The sequence below is a fragment of the Melopsittacus undulatus genome, chromosome 4 (genome assembly GCF_012275295.1).
Source record: "Melopsittacus undulatus isolate bMelUnd1 chromosome 4, bMelUnd1.mat.Z, whole genome shotgun sequence".
NCBI classification, from domain to species: Eukaryota; Metazoa; Chordata; class Aves; order Psittaciformes; family Psittaculidae; genus Melopsittacus; species Melopsittacus undulatus.
In genome coordinates, this window is record NC_047530.1 from 35,142,084 (window position 1) to 35,163,157 (window position 21,074).

The 21,074-nt window shown below is 38.4% G+C and overlaps 1 protein-coding gene across 1 annotated transcript in view; it reads left to right on the forward strand.

The window, feature by feature from the left end:
• The window catches only part of SPTLC2 (serine palmitoyltransferase long chain base subunit 2), an 83,587-nt gene that overhangs the window by 37,661 nt on the left and 24,852 nt on the right, over positions 1-21,074 (forward strand). The gene's annotated exons all lie outside the window — the stretch shown is intronic.

Sequence of the window (21,074 nt, forward strand, 5' to 3'; positions counted from 1 at the left end):
TCTTCACAGGTAATTAAAAAGTTGTGAGCAGCTCATATAAGGATAATAGTGTAGTTTGCTGGGGATCTGTCAGTGGCATTTGGTTCAGAAGCTCACAGAATTCAGACTGCAGAGCATAGTTATGGGAGTTTTAGGCATCTGGCCACGAGGTGGTGGTGTGGACTGAAGAACTGTATTTGCTTTTGAACATGGGTCATCTGACAGCTAACCTATCAGTGAAAAAGCCTGGTGGTGAAATTACTGAAGTTTTCTGTTCTAGGAAGTTTCATTCAGTTTGCTTATGTTATCTGAGAACAGAGCTAAGTGCCAGCAATTGGTGTTGGTGGTTGCTCAACAGAGAGGTTATCACTGAGGCAAATAAAGTCAGCAGCCGTATCTGTTCTAGCACTGAGTCTTGAACACAAGTTCTTGAACACAGTTCTTGAACACAGGTCTGTGTGAGATACCTGTGCTAGCCAAGAGTTGTCCCCGGTGCTGGTCTCAAGAACAGATGCTAACAAAACTTCTGCTACATGAAAAGTTGTGCAAAAGGGCTGGGTCTTCCTGTTGGCTTAAAAATGACTGAGCTCTTTCTAGCTGATGATTTGCCAGCAGTCTGTGGTCTACTCAGGCGTTGCTTGTTTTGGGTTTCTTCCAGTATCTGTTTTGCTTAATGAAGCGGGAAGCAAGGAATGTGTAGCTGATTTCTGTTTGCAGTATTCAAACTCGGGCATTTTTGGCCTTTTTCTGAGGCTACAGCATGATATTTGTTCAAGCCTGGCGAATGGATGCAAATCCTACTCCAGACTGTTCTCCTGCTGTTATGCTAACAAAATCCATCAGAGCTGAAAGGTGAACCAGATCAGGAACTAATTTGGCAAAAAAATAAACTCAAAAAGGTTTTTTTGTTTTGTTTTTTTTTTTTGTAGTGTTGCTTAAAATGTACGTCAGGCTACATCCTGCTAATTTGGTGCCAAGCAGTATCAGAATTCGTAACCTCTATTTTTGTTGAGAAAAGTAGTCGTCTTGGTGTTTGAAAGCTGTGTCATTTCAAAAAAGCTTCTGTACGTACAATTTCTTTACAAACCATAGCACTTCTTGGAAGTGCTGAATGTAATAGCTGCATAGACAAAGTCCTGTCTGTTCATACCCAGGATATCTCAGCTACAGGTCTTGTGAAAGTGTTGGATGCTTAGCTAGTAAGTCAGCCTTCAGCTAGAATAAACACCTGATAGAATGATCTACATACTTCTCTGTTCATTTTCTGAGCAGTACTGTTTCCCAGTCATGCATTTTTTAATTGCCTTATGGCTTTAGAGATAATACTACTTTGTAGGCCCTTTCTGTGGATAAAGTTGGCAAAAGTTCAATTGGGTGAATTGAGCAGCTGCTTAGTGATAGTATGACAAAGTTGTTTTTTTTTTTCTTTGTTTAAAGCTTTGTCTGAAAAGCTAGCTTGGATTCTGTAGAATTATGGGTAGGGCTCTGGAGGGTCACTGCCTCCAGTTGGTTTGACTATGAGAAAATGTGGAGTAGAATGGTGCTGGTAGGAGTTGTTAACTGTGGAAGTAGAGAAATAGTTTTAAACTGGGTCACTGGTAAACACCTCTGAATCAACTTTATATTACAAAAAAATCACTGATTTTTTTCAAATTAGTTAAGCTGAACTGATGGATAAAGCAAAACTGAGCTAGGACGATGGTTTTAAAAGGGCACAGGGCTTGGCACTGGAATCAAAACAGTAGATGGCTAGCTCCCAACCCTGGTTTTTTGGGCACAACTAAATCTTCTAATGGCTTCAAGAATGCTTTCTTGAAAAGAGCCTTTGCGGTTTCTTTGTCAGCCTGCTTCTGTTGTTCACTGCACACTCTTTGTAAAAGCTGCTGTTCTCCATTGCATCAAACCTTTGTGGAAACTGTGCACTCACATTGAGATGGTCTGTAGCTGCAGAATAAGTAGTAGGAAGCTATTAGTTTTTGAGGACGGAAGAGATTTTTTTGTGTATTATTTTGCAAGAATAAGTTAATTCTCTCCTCTTCAGATTATTTCTAAATCTAATGAAACATTTGGAGGCTCTAAACTTACAATACAAGGCAGTAACTACAGTTACTAAAACTTTAAATAACTTTACATAACTAAAAGGTACATATCTCCTTTCAGATCTTCCCAGCAAGTTGCCAGTGACTAAATAGGAATTTTTAGTAGGAGGCAGCAAGGACAAAATACAGATGCTATGAAAAGGTGAATGGCTGCTTACAGAGAACATAAGATGGATAGGTTACAAATGTGCTGCGGGAATTGGGACAGTGGTTTCTTGTGTCTTGATTTCTGTTTGAACTAATCTGTTAACTCTCTGTACTGTTTATGTATATAAGTGACTAGCAAGCCTCAATCACTCTGAAGACAGTTATGGGAATATAATTACATATGAATACAAGTATATTACTTGTTCCTTCATCCAGACTTCAAAAACCACTCCCAACAACCAAAGCAATAGCAGAGCCATGTTATGAGTTCTTGGTAGTGGTGCTTACTGTACTGCTTCTGGAACTCCTCTGCATTATTTGCGCAATGCTGTATGTCTATCCTATTTTACTTTGTGTTACTTGTTTTGCACATAATTGGCTAGAAGACCATCATGTGGTCTTAAAACATATGTGGTTTGGATCACTTGATAATTTTTTTAAAGGAACAGGTGTCCTCAAGTGAAGAACATCATGAGCACATACAATGTCTTCAGAGAGCTCCAGAGACAATTACATGGATATAACACTTATCATCACATTTGGCTTTGATATATAGAATAGCAGGGCGAGTAGGAGAAATGGGGAAGGTTTCTTTCAGCTAAAGCAAACTTTGGGGGCTTGTTTTCCTGTTCAGAGTCACCACAGTAGAAATTGTTAATGAGCAAGTGTTGGAGATGGTTGTCAGCAGTTCAGTTGATGCCGCTTTTTCTGTTCAGCCACAAACATGAATGAACTTCAGATATTTTAGTAGATAGAGGCTTTTTTTTTAAGCAACAATAATAAAAAGACACAATAAGCAGACTTTTGGGGGTCATAGTGCACACAAAGATGACAAATTGATTCCTGAAATGGAGTTCTGGAAACTTGCAGTGTACAGCCACTTGATTCTTGTTGTTCATGTGGTGTTTGGGTTATTTAAATTGACTGCAGGGAAAATGAGACAGCTTGGTGCTTGTCCTGGTAAATGAGCTATTGTTGGGATTTATGATATTAAGTACTTGATGCGTCTTGGTGAATTTTTCACCTTTAGTGATTCAGTTTGAGTTCAGTTCAGAGTTCAGCTGAGTTTCTGGATTTTTCGCTATTACGATCTCGCTAGAACTGGGAATCCAGTTGGCTTCTTTCCTTGCCATTTGCATAAAAGCCAGTCGTATATCCTGTGAAACTGGAGTTCTGTTAGCACTGTTGGTGTTCAGGACCCAGCCTGTTTGTTACGCTGATAACATCACTGGGGGCAAGTGAAAGAATATCATAAAGTAACCTGACTGAGATGTGGGCAAATCAAAACACGCAGTGAAATCAGTCTGGGGACTGGATAACCTCCTTCAGAGATGAAACTTAGTTCACACTCCCATGTATTAAAAACTGAAGGGGAGCCACAAATCCTGGACTGTTTTAAGTTTGAACGAAAGCTAACAGGGTTAATTGCTTCTAAAAGATGTGAAATACTTCCTTTCATGGAGATTAACTGAATAATAGTAATTATACATGTTGATAACAAGTTTACTCTCTTTCATCTCAGTTTTAGGAGGTGAATATCCCATACCCAGATACAGCATTATACATATAGCATGTAAAGATTAAGTCATGAACATCATTGCTCAAGATGTCACTTAAGTTTTGGATGAACGTTGTCTTGAACACTGTACAGAAATGAAAGATTATTATCCTACATAACTCAAATGTCACAAGCAATGAAGGTGGTAATTGCATAGGCCATCCCAGCTGTTGAACTATTGGAAATTAGTAACCTTTGAAGGCTAGTCAGTAACTGCACAACAGTTTGATCAGGTTTTGTCTCATCTGAGCATCTCAGTTGTGAAGAGCTAGGTTTTCTGATCTTGCCATTGCAGCGTGCAACAAACTTCAGTCAGTTAAATCAGAAAAGGTAGTGAAACCCATTATAGCCAAAGGGAATAAGGGCATACACCTGTGTTGGCAGAGAACTGAGCCTGAGCTGTTGAGAAGACAGGACCATTGCCATACTGTTAATGTGCACAGGGAGAAGCATGCTGGTAACAAAACTAAGCCTGGTGTGCTTAAATTGTAGGGGAGAAAAGACTGCAATTAGTACTTTAACCTTCATGTAGTTAATTAGGCCCTCAAGTGAAGATAAGACCTCAGTAGTTCAATTAGCTGCCTAATCGTAGGTTTCTTCAAATTGGACACTTTGTAAAATTCTCCTCTTCTTTCCCAAGACAGAAATACATGCAAGTATAAAGTGTAAGCAGTAGTGATAGAATAGCCGGCATTACATCAGTTGGAAGTGAATATAAAGTAGCTTATAGTATATTTATAAATGAAGCTTGTACCTTGCCATTGTTAGCAGTAGATCTACAAATGGAAGCGCTTTGCGGAGGCTGCTGTTGTATTCAAAAGGGAGAATAAATACTCCTTGTGCAGGCTGAGGTTGAAAACATTCAATTAGCATTAAAATCGGTTCATTTGAATTTCCTCTAATAATGCACTTGTTAATGAGGTGTTAAATTATCACCTTGGGAACCCCAGGACCAGTCAAAACTAATTTGAGCAAAGTGAAAACTTTTTTTGTTGCTGCTCTTGAGAATCTCAAGCTGAGCTGGGAAACTGTTGGAAAAACAAATACTCTGGGGGTCATAAAGAGAGTTTCCTGCTTCTCTCCAGGGGACTAACAGTTTTAAACATCACTCTCTGTATTTGTGCTTCCAGCTGGGGATCTTTTAAATCCAGCTTGTTGCTGCACCCCTACTTCCCTCCCACAGAGCATGGCAAACCTCCAGAAAAATTGCTTTAACCTGGGCTGGGTAAGACAAATCTTTCAGCCTTTGGTGCTTTGAAGAGTGTTTACAGACATTAGAACTGTACCCTTTGTGCACTGTGATGTGAGAAATCTTCTATGCCTCTTCTTTTGGACTTTAATCAACTTTGTGGTGTTTGTTCAAGACCTTATAAAGCTTTATAACTGTACACCTGCTTTGTTCTCATAACATTCTGGTTCTTACTGTTTCTGCTCAGGTGCAAGCTGTCATCTTATATCTTCATAGCCTGAACACTGATCTGTCATAGCAGATATACAACTAGGAATGTGACTTTGTTGAAGTAATTTCATTTTTCTTCATTTCTTACACTACATTTGGTTTAAAATATGTGACTCACATTTTACTCTCAACAGAACTTGAGATACAACTTCTCTATAGAATGCTTGGTGTGCTGCCCATACATGGAAAGGAGTAAATACCAGGTAGCAGCTCGTTGGTAGATATTAGAAATAGTGTGACCAAAATGGTTTTAAGTCAGTATAAATATTAAGAATAAACATTTAAACAGGAATAATCACAATGAGATGTTGTGCACTCTCCTTGGGTTAGTGTGTAATGAAGAGTTCATGGTTCTTGGTGTGATACATGATTTACTAAAACAGACTTATATTTTTTTTAATACCTGAATGACCCACATAATCACCTCTTCCTATCAGGCAACCACAGCAATTTTCTACATAGAAAAATGAATAATAGTATTACAGTAGTATCTGCAGTGCCCAGATGTGGCAAAAATTCATTCTGTGAAGTGCATTTAATGTAAATGTTTTTGGCTTCTTTAGAAACAAGCAACAGTCTGTGACTGAAGCCCTTTCTGTGGACTATCTGCAGGTGTATTTGGGTATGTGGAACTCAGACCAGTTTAGCTGCTGTCCTTGTCTACTTTAGAAGGTTCTGATATAAAATGTGGTTGGCACAAGGTCAACTCATGCCATTCCACATCAGTGCAGTTGATGAATTCCCAAATGTGGACAGTCTTGACAATCTACACTTTAGTCCTGCTAGTGTGCAGGTGTTTGCTGATGTCTCAGAATTCATAAACTTCCTTAAATAATATATTTAGTTTTTGAAGGAAGAAACTGTCTGCATTCCAGTTAATGTGCTGTGAGAGCCCATGGCCATGAGAGAGATTAGAGATGATTTTAAATGAGGTTGTGCAGGTTCTATTGCAGTCTAGCTTCAGCAGTGGGGTTTAGCTCAAGACAAATTGGCTTGTCAAAACCAGGATAAATCAACCTGTAGAGCTTCTTGCTGCCACTGGTAAGCTTTTGTTAATGCTCAGGATATTGCTGAGTTGTTGCTTAGTGGAAAAGTTTTAGTTACAATGCTGTCTGCGTGGGGAGGAAATGTGCTACAGAGTATGCATACTTCTCATGTTCATGCTGGCTAGCAGCTTCTAAGATTTCTTAAGTATTTGTCTATGGGCACTGGGATTAAAATCAAACAAACAAAAAACTCTTAAACCACACAGTGGAATAATCAAATAATTCTGAAGCTTCTTAAGACTTTCAAGCTTGCCTTCCTACTGCCTGGTTTAGTATTCTGTTGTACAAGGCCCCAGCTGCCAGTGGAGAACTCATTTGCCCTGCAGCTAGCACCTCCAGAGCTAAGTACTCTGTGCAAACAGATGTGGTACTCTTAAGAATAACGGTACCAGGAGCTGGAAGTAGAATGTGTAGTACATTCTATCTTTACTGAAAATAGCCTGTCTTTTCTAGGGTTATTGCTTTATTCCTGACAAGTAATATTTTGTTCAGGACCTGGCATTGTAGAGGCAATTGTGGGTTTCATATGCACAGCTTTGATCTCTACCAGGATTCTTGGAAAATAGAGCTGTGCAGGAAAAACAAGTCTGTAAAAGTCACAGCAGAGACAAGGCCTCCAGGGTTTGGGACTTTTCAGGCACGAAACCTACCCTTCCACCTCACTGCAGTTCCAGGTGGCAGGCTACCAGGAACTGCTTGCCAAATACAACTTACTAACATGGGAAAGTTCAACACCCTTCCTGTTGAAATTATGGCAGAATTTTAGGGTAAATCTGAGAGCACACTGGAGAAGGACAAGTATGGCTGCTGTAACAGATGTATAGGCAGATATGGGCAGCTCTGACAGTGGCAAATTTGCAGGCTATAGCTTGTATCCTGAGATGAACTTTTTATCTGTAAGCATCTTTGTTAAAGGAGAAACTTGAGATGTTATACAGGACTTCTTGTGTGAACGGGTCAAGATTCTGCACAAGAAGATACATGAAGACTGTGCTCTGTGAAAGATTCAGATGATTCATAAATAAATTTCCTATTTAAAGAAGTAAAGAAAACCAAACATCCTCAAAGTGGACATTTTTAATTTTAGGACACATTAGTAAAGGGCACATACATATTTCTAGCATCCTGTCTCTCCCACTACTTCTTGTGTTAGGTAGATAAAATCTCTAGAGATATTGGGAGGTATTTCAAAGTCATGTTGAGGGACAAAAAAAGATCTTTGGATACTACTGTGCTGCATTCCATAATGCCCCATTTAGTACCTGTGAGGAAAAGTAGGTATTTAGGAATATTATGTTCATTCTTGATGGGATCTTTCTACCAAGAGACTGTTAGTAGAAGGTACTCTGTCTGCCATGTTTTTATCTGGATTTTCAGAGTAAGTGCTAATGCAAAGATGAAATACTTCTCATAGTACCTTACAGTGTCAGTAACTGATGAAAGCTTACTTCTTTGTTGGATCTTATTATTATCTTGGGCTCATGGAGTCTGTTTCATAGTGCTCTTGGCATTGTTTCTTTATGGAGCTGGTTTCTGTTAAATTTTGCTAGAAGATGGTACTCCAATGTTTGACTGCCACATTCCAGAGGTTTCCCAAAGAGTAGGATAGTCAAACACACCCCACCCCCTCAGCCTTGCTTACTATCCAGGTAAGAGTATGGATCACCTAGCTCTGTTTGCCTCATTCTAGACCAAGCTGATCACTGGCTATTTGTAACCAAAGGTGGATACCTCATAGCTGTCTGATATATCTCTTTCACTGAAATACCAAGCCGTGCTCTGCTAGAACTTGACCATTAGTCTAACTGTTCCAGGAACAATGCTGTTACAAACTTTTAAGGTGTTGACATGGAGTGTGACTACTCAAATTACTTTTGCTGAATACTGCTTCTTGCGCTTACCCATTTCCCATCTGATTTTATAGGTGAGAAAGCAGTGAGCGGCTGGATGCAGCTCTAGGGGATGAGGGAAAAGATTGTTGCTAGTCATTTGCAGTTCATCTGTACTGCTTCTTATGGCTACCTTGCTGCCTGTAATTTCTGTGACATACAAATTCCTCTGACTGAACTGATTTACAATTTCAGAAGAACAGATGAAGACCTGTGGATGTTGTGTAATCTCATGCTTCTATACTGGTTTGATGTGAAATCTGAAAAACCATGCAGTCAAATCTATTTTTTTATGACCAGCTAACAAGGGATCCAGAGGGAAACTAGTATTAATAGTAGAAACTAGTAGATAGCAGAGATACTGAATAACTGATTCAAAGTTGAATACTTGGATATCTTCTCCAGTCTACAAATTGCAGCACATGCTCCTAAGAGATGTGCCTAATGGCGGGATAAATACACTGACGGACTAAATGTTAATACTCTTGAAAAATAATATCTTTTCTGTAAAACTACACAAACTATGCTTAACTATGAGTATTTCCCTGAATACCATTCTTGTATTTAAGAATGTAAGTTGGGAAAAATTGCTTTCCAAGTTTCATTTTGTGAAGTGTTTCCTACTGTTGTCAAAGATAGCTCTCACATAGCTAAGCTATCTAAGCTATGTCCTGGGTCAGCTCTAATCTTTATAAAGATTTCCTCTCTGATGCATATGTAGGTAGAGGTGTTTTCATGGATAGGGTTGTTAAGGAGGTTTCTGAAGTCAAAACTGTGTTCAGTATTGTATATCTATAGCTGTTAAATCTTGGCAAAGAAAACAGCCTTTGGTGGCTGCTTGTACAGGGAATACATTACTATGCACCTTTGCTCCTACACTGTTACCCAAAACAGAAAGTCTTTGAGTAACTCATTTTGCTTTGTCATCTTTTCTTGGGTCTTCGGTGAGGGTTTTAGGCTTGGGGATTTGTGTATGTGATTGGCTTGGGGTTTTGTTATTGTTTGTTTGTTGTTGAGGCTTTTTCCATTTTCTCAAGTATTACTAAGTCTTGGCTCAACAGAGCCACTTGAGATTCCTAAGGGAATCAATAATGGTTATACTTACAGAGGTAAAAAAGCATGTTTGAAAGATGCGAGGTACTGAAATGATTTGCAAAAGGAACAGTTTGGGTTGAATTTGTGAGTGGATAGGTGAGCTACTTTAGTTATATATGCAAGTCCTTCCTAGTGTAAAGTTGTAATTATCTCCTAGAATCTTCACGTTGGTGAGTCTGGAATAGCAGTTAATGTGTTGAATGGTGGCCAGCTCTTTCAGATAAATCAATGTTTGCAGTTTATGTCCTGCAGGTCTTGAAAAGGTCAGAAGCTGATGAACAAGTGATTTCTGTCCCAGCATCAACAGAGGCATTGTGAGGAATGGGTCTAAGAGGGGAAGCAGATAGATCAGCAGCTGCTGAGAGGTAGGAAATTAGGGGGAAGAAATGTATAGATAAGAAGTATTTTTTCATATATATATATATCAACATACATAGGAAGCTGCAGACTCTGCCCATCATAGGCAGTCTGTCTTCTGCTTAAAAATAAATCTTCCAGTGAATTTCCAGATAAATTCCAGGCTATTAGAGTGGGTAACTGAAATATTAATTAAAAAAAACAACCAAACAAACCCAACCAGAAATACACAAACAATAAAACAAGATACAAATAAAGACTAGCATTTTTAAAGTTTAGAATTGGTTTTGAATGCCTTTGCAATGAATATACTCCAGTGTAATTAAAAATCATCCTTAAGCATTAGTTATTAGTAGTCCTTGCCTTAGTTAACTTTATGTACGAGGTTTTTTGTAACGCAGGCATGGAAAAATGGTTAAAGATGATAAATAATACCTCTGTAGTGGTACTGTTATACATTTAGGTAGTATATTCACTATGGAAAATTTTACTTTTTTTGTACCTTTGCTTACTTGGACTGAAGTAGTATTCATTTCCACAGTCCTGAGGTTATTGGAACATCTGGAGTTAACATTTAGTGATTTTAATTCAAACCATAGGAGTGGGGTTTTTTATCCAGAGTACTGGACCTGGTATGAAAAATACCTTAATTTAAATAAAAGTGGAAAAAAACTTTGAAACTATTTTACTGCTGATCTGTTAACACAGGGCATTTGGTGACACACATATGGCTGTCAGACTCTTCATCCTTCCTAACCCTGAAGCTTTTGCTATGGCCTGCTTCATATGCACTCATTTTTATTTTTATTAAATTTTAATTTTTTTAAATTTTATAATACTTGATACTTGTACCTGCTTCCTTCACCATGTTTTGTGAGAAAGTAGCTTGGTTTGGAGTAGCTAACTACATAGCCTACCTCCTATACAGCCTTTTTTTTTGTCATGGTATTTTCTGCATCAGGAAGTAGGTAGAAGCTTGTAGCCTGTTAATTGTGGACATTGTCCCTAATACCTTTGTTGATTCCATGGATTTTTGGTATATAGTTAACTTAAAAATTTTAATACCAAAGGAAACTTTTGAAAGGTGCTATGTAGATAGAAAAATATTCCCCTACAAATATTCTTCTTCAGGGTGAAATCTTTTGGCAGTTCATCATGAAGGGTTTTTGTGGTAACGTCTTCATGGAAGCTCTATAGATACACTGGTGAACACAGGGGAGTTACACTGTGTTCTGGGAAGCAGAACACTGTGTGTAGGATTGAGGGATTTTAACAGATTTGCTGTACTGATGTTTATTGGAGTGCTGGGAGAAACTACTCATGGTCAAGCACAGTCTTAGATCCGTGTGGTGGCATACATAAGATTGTTTAAGTTTTGGTTTTGATGTATTTAGTGAGATTGAAGGGGTGGTTGAAGGCTTGCATGGTGGGCTTCAGGAAGAATTTTTCATAGCATAATTTTTCCTAATACAGGTTCTAAAATGTTCAGTGACTTCCCTTCAGATTTGAGGGTAGTCTAACATGTGGCCATGAGGGCTGTACAATCCATACACGTTTGTTTTGATATAATAATGTCTTGTATTTCAAGTGCCTTTTTATTTAGTGCCCTCTGTGTAGATCAAACCTTTTAAACTTGAGTATTGTGCTTTTTCTTGGAAAAGTTGGTGTGCACTACAGCTTTTTGGTGTTCTAGGGAAAGAAGTGTGGCTTACTGCACTAGTGTTCTATATACGTGGAGAACATCTATGCAGTATAGTGTAGGGGCAACTCCAGTCTAACAGTAGCAGCACAGCAGAACTTGTGCTAATGACATGTCACAGTACAATAGATGCTATTCGTTTTAGTCCTTTTTGATTTTGGGCAGCTTCAGGAGCAATTTTTATACTTCTATAGTAAATGAACTTTGGAAGCAGAAGGAGTTCTTTACAGTGTACGCATTTTTATTCCTTTCATGCTTGAGCTAAAGCTGCATTCATGTTTTATACTGACTTTATCCTCTATTTTTGCTGCAGTTGTCTTAAAATGCGAAGTGGGCTCATTTGCTGTTCTTATGGCACATGTTCAGCTGAAGGTGATAATCTGGCTGGTTCTGTAAGGTATATTACATTTGTATGATGTTTTACAATTAGGAAAGGCAGTTAGTAATGCTAGCTGAAACTAGGTGAGTACTAAACTGTTAGGTACACTTCCTAGTTGAAACATTTGAAGAGTCCAGGTCCTTGGTCATCATGTCTTGCGGTCAAAGGCAAAGAATGTTTCTCTGCCCTTTTATGTTGCAGTTTAAAATCCCAAAGAACAGTTTGCTTTGATACTGGCTTTCACTGTAGAAAAACAGTCTGCATAGAACAGATGGAAAATACAGTTTGCACTCTTTGTTGGTATGTTGTAAAGCTACTGAACTGTCTCCATGGACGTAGATTATAAACATCCTTTATGTAACATGCTTTGTCAAAGCTTGCACATTCCTTAGCTTGTAAAGAAATGTGGTGCTTGTATGTGTTCCTGGTGTTCTTTGGCTTCAGTCTTCCATAAAGGCCTGTCAAACTATTTGTGTTCTACAAAGGTTTCTGCCTGTTTCCTTTTGTCTCTTCTTCAGTGATGCTGTGTCTTATTCTTGAGATTTTAAGAGTGAAGATAGGCTTTTTAAGTCCTGGTGTCCAAGGTATCATAATAAAAAGAAATTAAAAGTTTTGAAACACATGTTCTGCTCTAAAATGCCATTAAATTTGCAAGTTAAGTTTTGTTGAGACTGTATAATTTTTTTTGCGTGTTTTTGACTTCTTTGTGGTAGAGGCACCATAACTAGTTCGGGGAAAATAGTCTGACCAGCAGACATCTCTCTTCCCTTTCTTCTCAGCAAGGCACGAGAGTATCAGTCAAACAGGGTATCAACAGCTGTCTTTGCAATGATTTTTTAATGTTATTAGCATGACTATGCATTTGTGATAATAAGCAATTTGTAAGAGTTAATGTGTAAGTAATGAAAATACCAGTCCCACAAATCCTCCCAATAATTAATATGCAGAGTTAGATAATAAATGTACTCAGGCAACACAAACTTATTTTTTTACTGTGGAGGGATGTTCCTGATCTCATTCTTTAAAATTCTCATTCATCTCAACCAATGCTTTTTACATTCAACTTCAAAATAAAGGTGACTGTATGTCACAATTGTGAGAATGCAATGACTTTCAGCCATGTGACAGCAGTGTAACCAGATACAGTGAACAAGGTATAAACAAAGATGAACAGCTGAACATAAAAGCTAAATAATCATTGAAAAGTGTTGCTTGTGTAAATTATATTTCAGAAAATGCTTTCTGGATGGGGGAGAGGAATTATTTATTGCAGGGAATACTGTGGTTCCTCAGCAGATCCATCAGCTAATGTCAAAGTGAAGTTGAGCAGATAGTGTGCTTTTATTCTTAGTTTCTATCACAGGACAGTTACTTGGTCCTGTCTGTATTGCTATTCTATTTAGCTATGTTACTCTAGAGAGAACTTAAGTTGCTGTCAGTAGAAATTCGGCCTCTTCATAAGTTGTGTGTGGAAAAATACTATGGTGGCTAGTAGGTTGGAGTTAGGGTGCCCTTCTAGATCTCTTGAGGCTTGTCAGCCTAGTCTCTCACTTCAGCATTATTGCACAGGACTTGGAACATATCAGAGGAGGTAAGCATAAAATGGAGTTGTTTCGATGCAATCCTTTGCATATGAAATAATTTTATATTCAGTCAGTCATACTGATTTTTAGGTACAGAGACATGTTCTTGCTTTCTCATTCTCTTTTAATGATAAAATAGAGTTCATGGATAATTTTTTGTCAGCTTTACCAGACCAGACATTACCTTGAATTCTACTTTAAGTGGAAAGAGCTTGCATGTTTCTGACAGCCATTCACAGGATGCAGTGATTTGTTTTGGTTTTGTTTGGGGTATTCCCTGTGTGTTCTTCTGAGGGGTTTTGATTGGTTTGGCTTTTTTAGACATCAAATCCTTCTGTTTAGGAGGATTTCCTGTGAAGAGTCACATTGAACACGAGTGGAGAGCATGGGATATTTTGTTCTCCATTGCGTGAACTTTAGAGTCAGTTGCTATTTCTGTAGCGTCTTAAATCTGGTATGCCATTGTAGTTAATACTGGATAAAAAAATTAAAAACATATTACCAGCAAAATGTGATTCTGGTAGTCATGAAGGATCCAATGGTTCCACCAACCAGCAGTCTTTTTACAGACTTCTCTCAGTCTTAGAAAAAGCAGATTTCTGAAATGCACAGTAAATTTTGAGTATGCAGAGAAATGGCAAGAGACTGTGCTATGCTGTCCCATTTCTTGAAACTGCATTCTTGGTATAAATAACAAATTGCTATTATATTTGGGGATGTGGTTCTTTTTTACATGGTTAACTCAAATATTATTTATGCAGTGTGTATCTACTATTTGATGATTTCTGTATCTCTAAAATCAGAGGGCTGCTGACAATAAAAAATGAGCAATTCATTTTAGGTTGTGAGCTGTCTCATAAGATAAATGCTTGTGTAAATATGAATAGGAATTGTGGGTATCTTTCTAAATAGAAGAGCTGTATAGGTTTTGGGGTTGTTGGGGGGGGTGATTTGTTTTAAGTTGTTTGATTTTTTTGTTTAGGTTTGGTTTTGTTTTTTGCTAATGCTGATTAATAATTCAGACTTCTGCAAAGCAATGACAGCTGCTTCATGACAGTTTTTGTATGTTAGGCATAAGTAAAATGCTGATATGCAGAGTCTGTTTCACAGCAGTCCTTCGACATTGTAACCACAAGTTTTTTGGTAGCTCACGTGTCTTCAGGTTTTGAGGGAAGAATCAGTCCAGCAGAGTTGTTTGCAGGGCAGGCCTAAGGGGATGTATGTCTTGCTGAATAATCCTTCTCTCTTCTCTATGTACTGCTTATGCAGACTTCAAAGACTGCTTGGGGTCAGCAAAATCATTTCCTCTAATTATCATAAAGGGAGTCTGAGATACTAATGGCTCTGTATCCCTGTTGTGTGTCACTTCCTTATCTATACAGGGGGAAAGGGCAGCTTTTAAAATCAGAGGGGGAAAGAAAGTACTGCAGCTCAAGTGTTAAACCTTGTGAAGCTTACTGCTACAAACCCAGTGGTTCTTAAGATCTCTTTTAAAGGCTGACAAATGTAAACACATTTTGCTTACTTACAGCCAGATTAGGCTGTTGCTATCCCTTTAGCTGTGAACTCCTGAAATCTGTATAGTACCTTATAGAACAAAATAAATGGATCAATGAAAAAATCTCTGGGGCCAAGTATCTCTTCAGCCTGAGAGCAAACATGTGGGAGGGGGTGCTGTTAAAAGCGATGCATCGACAGATGGACTGCACATAACAGCACAAAAATGCACACACTTTGGTGGCAAATATGTGGCATGTCTCAAATGCCAGACTTGCATAGGAATTACCCTGTTATTAAGACAATTGTAATGTTTCTATATTAAATTACAAATCCTGTATTCTGGATGTACCAAAGAGTTGCATGTTGTTCCTACTGAGCAATACTTTAAATGAGAGAGATTTGAAACAATAAAATTCCAAGGGTGAGCTGTTTGCTGTATTTTTATCAGAATGCTGAAAACACCTGATATTTTTTTAAAATGCTAGGTAGTGTACCCATGATGTTGCATACCATGGAGACTTTAAAAATCTGTATTCCCCAGGACTGTAAGGAAGTTGGTGCCTTGCATGGGTTTTATAGTTTGGGTTTTTTTCCTCCCCTTTGTTTCATTTAATTGCATCTCAGTTTAAATACCAGTCCATCCGAGAGGCAAGGGGGACTAAGGTGTTTCAATTAATAAGTTAATTCAGTTACTGGCTTTAGAAAATTCAAATTAAGCAAGAAATCTAAAATGCAAACTAGAAGGAAGATAGTAGAAACTACAGCAAATCTGTTAGGACATGTTTGTCCTTAAGAGTGTATTACATGATTTGATACGGTGTTAATTAGAAACTGGTATCACTTCTTCAGTCACTTACTAAAGAAGGAAGTTGATAAAGAGGAAGGTTCTGAACATGCTGCAGTCTCCTTCTAGCCCAGGTGTAAGTGCTGACATAATAGTTGTGGTGTAAGTCTGTATTGTGTGTCCATTAACATTAATAGTTCTGAATGTGTTATCTTCATGTAAGGACAAATAGCTCCAGTTGCCAGTAGCTTGATTGATTGGATTAACTGGTTTCTGACAATACAATAGGCATTTAATTTTCACTACATTCTCATTAGAGTAGTTTTAATAGCAGTGGCAACGCTAATGCTTTATAGCTGTTGGGGATATCAAGAAAGTTGATTTTGTAGTATATTCTGTATAATACAGCTGAGTTGGAGAGAACAGTATTGTATAAAACAGGAACAGTAGAAATAGTTCATTATAAAGATGAGACTAATTGGCATGCATTGGAAAATTTTCTCTTGTGTGTACCTTTGCACACTCAGTGTGAGAAGCCCGAGTTGACTTCTCAGAAGCTGAGTTGGAGAAGCCTGAAAATCTCCATTGAAGGCTATTGCAGAGGTGCAAGAAATATTCAAACTCTGAGTTTTAAGCGTTTGTAAAAATAGCTCTATGTCTGTCTCTGTGGAAGTTTACTTTCAAGTCTCCACTGTGTTATGTCCCCCGTGCATGTGCTCACTAAGAACAAACAAAAAGAGAGGTATTTTTCCAGTGATACTTCTGAAGTTCTGGTGGGAATGGACCCCAGTATCCAAAGGTAAGAGCCACCTTTGCTTGTTCATCCAGGAGAGGCAACTTATTTTTTCCCTGTGAAGCTTTTTGTTCATGTTCGTGCACTTGACTGTGTTTCTTCCAAGGACCAAGAGACCTTGTCCTTCATCTTTCATGCTTTTTGTTACTGATCATGGTCTTCTGGGTGGTAAGCTATCAGGATACTAACTACAGCTCCTGGATATAATCAGCAGAATTATACATTAGTTGAGATTTGTGCAAAATCTTAAATGCTGTCCAACTGCTGTGGGGTTTTTTCCTCTTCTATTATGCTTTGCTCAAATATCTTCTAAGGCTTTATATAACATGTAAAATTGAATAGAATCTGAAGAGCATCCTTTGAGTCACTGCTGCACAAAGAAAAGGACGTGCTGATTTGATCCTAGTTAGAGGATCAGTCAAGAGTAAGCTGGGCTAAGCCATCTTTTAATAGTATTTGTTACCATCCTGGAACTAAAAATACATGAACATTTCCATTCTATTTTGTTACATGTAATTCCTGGAAATAGTCACACTTGGGTTTGCAGCTCACCTTTAATTTCCCAGGCTTGATAGTTATTCTAGCTTTTCAAGATGAACAAAATGTTCTGCTGTTGTGAAAAAAGGATGTTTCTTAAACACTTCATTAAATACATACTGTTGAAAGAAGGGGAAGTTGAAAGTCAAAATTTGGTTTGGGAGCAGACTGAGAAAATGCTTTGAATGTTCAAATAATTACTGCTTGTTTTTATTTGGCAGAGTTTGAAGCTCATGAGGAGAATTTAATGAAATGAAAAAATAATGAAATTCATCTAGTCTCTTGCATTGCTCAAAGTGAAGGTAGCATTTGGTTGTACTGTAACTTGTTTAATTACACTGCAAGGTCCACTTTTCTGAATTACCCCAGTATAATTGGGGTGTATGTCCAAATGGCAGAGAATGTCAGCTTAATGGTGTTTTGGTTAGGAAGAAACATCTTTTAGTTGTTTAGCTTTTTTTACTAGCTAACCTTTAATTTTCTGCCCTTCACGACTCTTACGTATTAGTCTTACAGAATAAATGTTGCTACTTCTGCTTTTTAGATGCAGAAATGTAGAGCTGGAAGAGGTGCATACCAGAACAGTGAATATCTACCATAATTACTTAACCCTAGGACATACGTAGCATTTTAATGCAGTACAGTTACTTTCCCTGTAAAACTTGTAATGGAAAAAGTCTATGCAAAAAGCTTTTAAAGAAGAATCAAAGTATCTCATTTTTTAATTGTGTATCATCAATGTCCTCTCTGACAGACTTGTGCTATGTTTTTAACAAAATGTTCTCCTTCACTTCTGTGGATCTAATGAATCCTGGAGCTGCACAGTGTGAGTCTGACAGACTGGAAGTTGCATTAAACAGCTTTGTGTTTTTATTGAAAACATTGACCTTGGTTCAAAGGGAAGGTAATTATTCTGCCCTGGAATGATAGCAGCCCCTCCTTTATTGACAGCACACCATCTGGCTGTGATAAATTAGATGGCCCTGGCAAAGCTGCAGCTTTCTTGTAGCAGTGAGGGACTTCTAAGTCTTTATATCCAGATTAGTAGAAAATAAGAAATATATATCTTGTTTATAGGAACTATATACTTCCCTGCCATTGTTCAGAGAAGAGCTTCCGCTTCTTATGTCTGTTAAATTTTCTTTCAGGAGTACATCTCAGAGTAAGATCATGTATTGGATTTTTCCAGAGCTTATTCTTTCTGAAAGTTCAGTTCCACTCATCTGTTGAGGGAGAGCTTGAAAAAGTGACAATAGAATTCTTGAGGATTTCAGGTGTAATTGGCACCATTTATTGTGCTCTACCACCCAAGGACTGTTACTGTAGTTCTCACTTAGCAGTAAGAATGGTATAGATTATTAAAGAGTTTTTCTGAAGAGGTGGTTGCTCTTAAACTTACTGTTTGCTGTAGCTTCAGGGAGGTAGATTCCTTTTCTGAAAACTTGCCAAGTAGTCAGTTTGCATCTATAAGTAAAAGTTCAGTGGTGTTAGGTAGCTTGCTAGCTAAGTGGTCCTCCTGGCAACAACTACTTTTTCTTTCTACCCCAGCCAAAGTATTGTTACTTCTTACAACCTGTCTAAATATATGATACATTCAAACTCATTTCTGTGCTCTGACCAAAAGAAGTCTGAGCCAGTGATGACTGTTAAGCAGAAATATCTGCAAGAGTCTTGGAGGGGAGAGGCAGCATTGGTCCATATAATATCTAAACTATAACTCCACTCACAGACAGGTTTAAATGCTTGCAGGTAGAACATACTCAATGAGACTTAATGTAGTGTCTGATTTGCTGAGAATGTTGGCTGGCTTCCCTTCTAGATTTTCTTTTATTTCAGAACATGATTCTAATTTCTCTTGCCACACATCGCTGCTTTTACTTTATGGATATCCTCAATTTGTTGCTTTATTTGCTTTAAAAAAATAATCACAGCAACACCACGGTGAATCTTATTCTTGCCAAGTTCTTTTGATACCTTTTGTGAGGCTAATTGCTCTGCAAAGCATTTTAGTCTTCTTACTTGGGCAGAGGTAGCAGTAATACCACTCATTACTAGTTCTTAGTTTCCTACCACTTCTATTTTTAGCGTGGAGTCCTTGCAGTTATATTTGCATGGTGTGGTATGAGTAACATTTATCTTAGATTTAGATGTAAAGTTGAAACACTTTGAACCTGGCTTTGCTATGCTTGTTATTTCTGTGGCTAGGCAGTTTGGACATTCATGTGGGGATTGGCCACAGGTTAAAATAACTGAAGCCATGCTGAGTTGTTACTAAAACTCAGTCAAGCATTTTATGTATAATGAGCAAAGTGCCCTGGCAAGTTTGACTCAGTCTTTGGCTGCCAGGGTACATAAGAAGCGGATGTGTATTATTCTGAGGTTTGTCAGCTTGGGCCTTCATCTTTTGTGGCAAAATACCTTGGCAGCTTCAAGCCATTTAGGCTAGATACCTATTATGTGCAGCATGTTGATGAGCAAAAGTTGTAGAGTGCTCGTTTTTAATAGTCTCTCAAACTGATAGACTTGACATTTTATCCTCTGTTGTGGGAGGGAGATAAAAGTACAAGGTAGGACTTAATGTGAGTAATTTTAGCTGTTGTTTGCATCTGGTAAATTATAACTTCTTGATTATTTTAGGATTTATCTATGAGGGAAGGAGTTTCTGAAAACTGAAACTGTGAGAGCGGTCAAACATTGGGAAAGGCAGCCCATAGAGATGTGGCATCTTTGTCTGTGGACTTAGTCAGTAGCCAGCTGGACACCGTTCTGGGTACCTGCTCCAGCTGACCCTGCTTGTGCAGCAGGTAAATTAGACTGACTGATTCCAAGGCAGCTTTCCCAACCTAAAGGATTTTGTGGAAAGTGAAAGTGGTATCTCCCACAGCAGTAACAGCCTATTTTCAGCATCTTGGGACATTTTATATTTTTACACAGAGAATAATAGGCCTGTAGAGCTTCTTTTTACATTCCACAAATACGTTTTCCATATTGGACTATAGGGAAAAGTGCAGAGTGGATGTTTTGAGACTTATTGTCCATGCAAGATGCATCCTAGAATTACCTTATTGCATTGACACTTCTTAATGATATCAGTTCCTGCTACTCTGTAGCTGATTTATGTGGACATAAAATTTTTATGTGGACATGTTTTTTAATTATTGTTTTTTGGACACAAATTTGAAGGACATAGAACTGTTGGAGCAAGTCCGGAGGAGGGCCACGAGGATGATCAGGGGGCTCGAGCACCTCTCATATGAAGACAGGCTGAGAAAGTTGGGGCTGTTCAGCCTGAAGAAATGAAGGCTGCATGGAGACCTCATAGCAGCCTTCAGGTATCTGAAAGGAGCCTACAAGGATGCCAGAGAGGGACTCTTCATCAGGGACTGTAGTGATAGGACAAGGGGTAATGGCTTTACACTTAAATAAGGGAAGTTCAGGTTAGATATAAGGAAGAAGTTCTTTACTGTGAGGGTGGTGAGGCACTGGCACAGATTGTCCAAAGAAGTGATAAATGCTCCATTTCTGGCAGTGTTCAAGGCAAAGTTGGACAGAGCCTTGGGCAACATGGTTTAGAGTGAGGTGTCCCTGCCAATGGCAAGTGGGGTTGGAACCAGATGATTTTGAGGTCCTTTCCAAACCAAACCATTCTGTGATTCTATGTCTTGTTTGCCAGTGTGCATTTCTGACCTGTGGTCAGAGAAGCTGGCTTGTCCTCTGAGATTCCTTCTGATGATTTTTGACAAGCCAATACAGCATGGCAGTAGCTGTTCTACTAGGCCTGGGATGGCAAGGATAACTCTGGAGTGCTGTTTTTTGAACAGACCACAGCTATTAGGTACTCCCAGATCTGATTCTGTGAAATTAGGAGCTGTTCATCCAAGTATTACGAACCTCTGGACCTGAATGATGCACATTGTCTAGAATACTTGTGTTGCACTTATAAAGGATGTGCTAACTGGTAAGCAGGCAAGACTCAAGGGGACATTCTTATCTTGTCAAGTAGGATGCTTTGTGCCATGTGCAACCTGTTGTATGTCCCTAGCTCAGCAGTTCTGGAGTATCTGTCTGTTTACAGTCTCTCAAATCTACCCAATGGCTATGTAGGTTTCATGGCATCTGCCTTGGCTGATCATCTTTGAGGTGCCATTCTCTACATTCAGTCACTCTGTA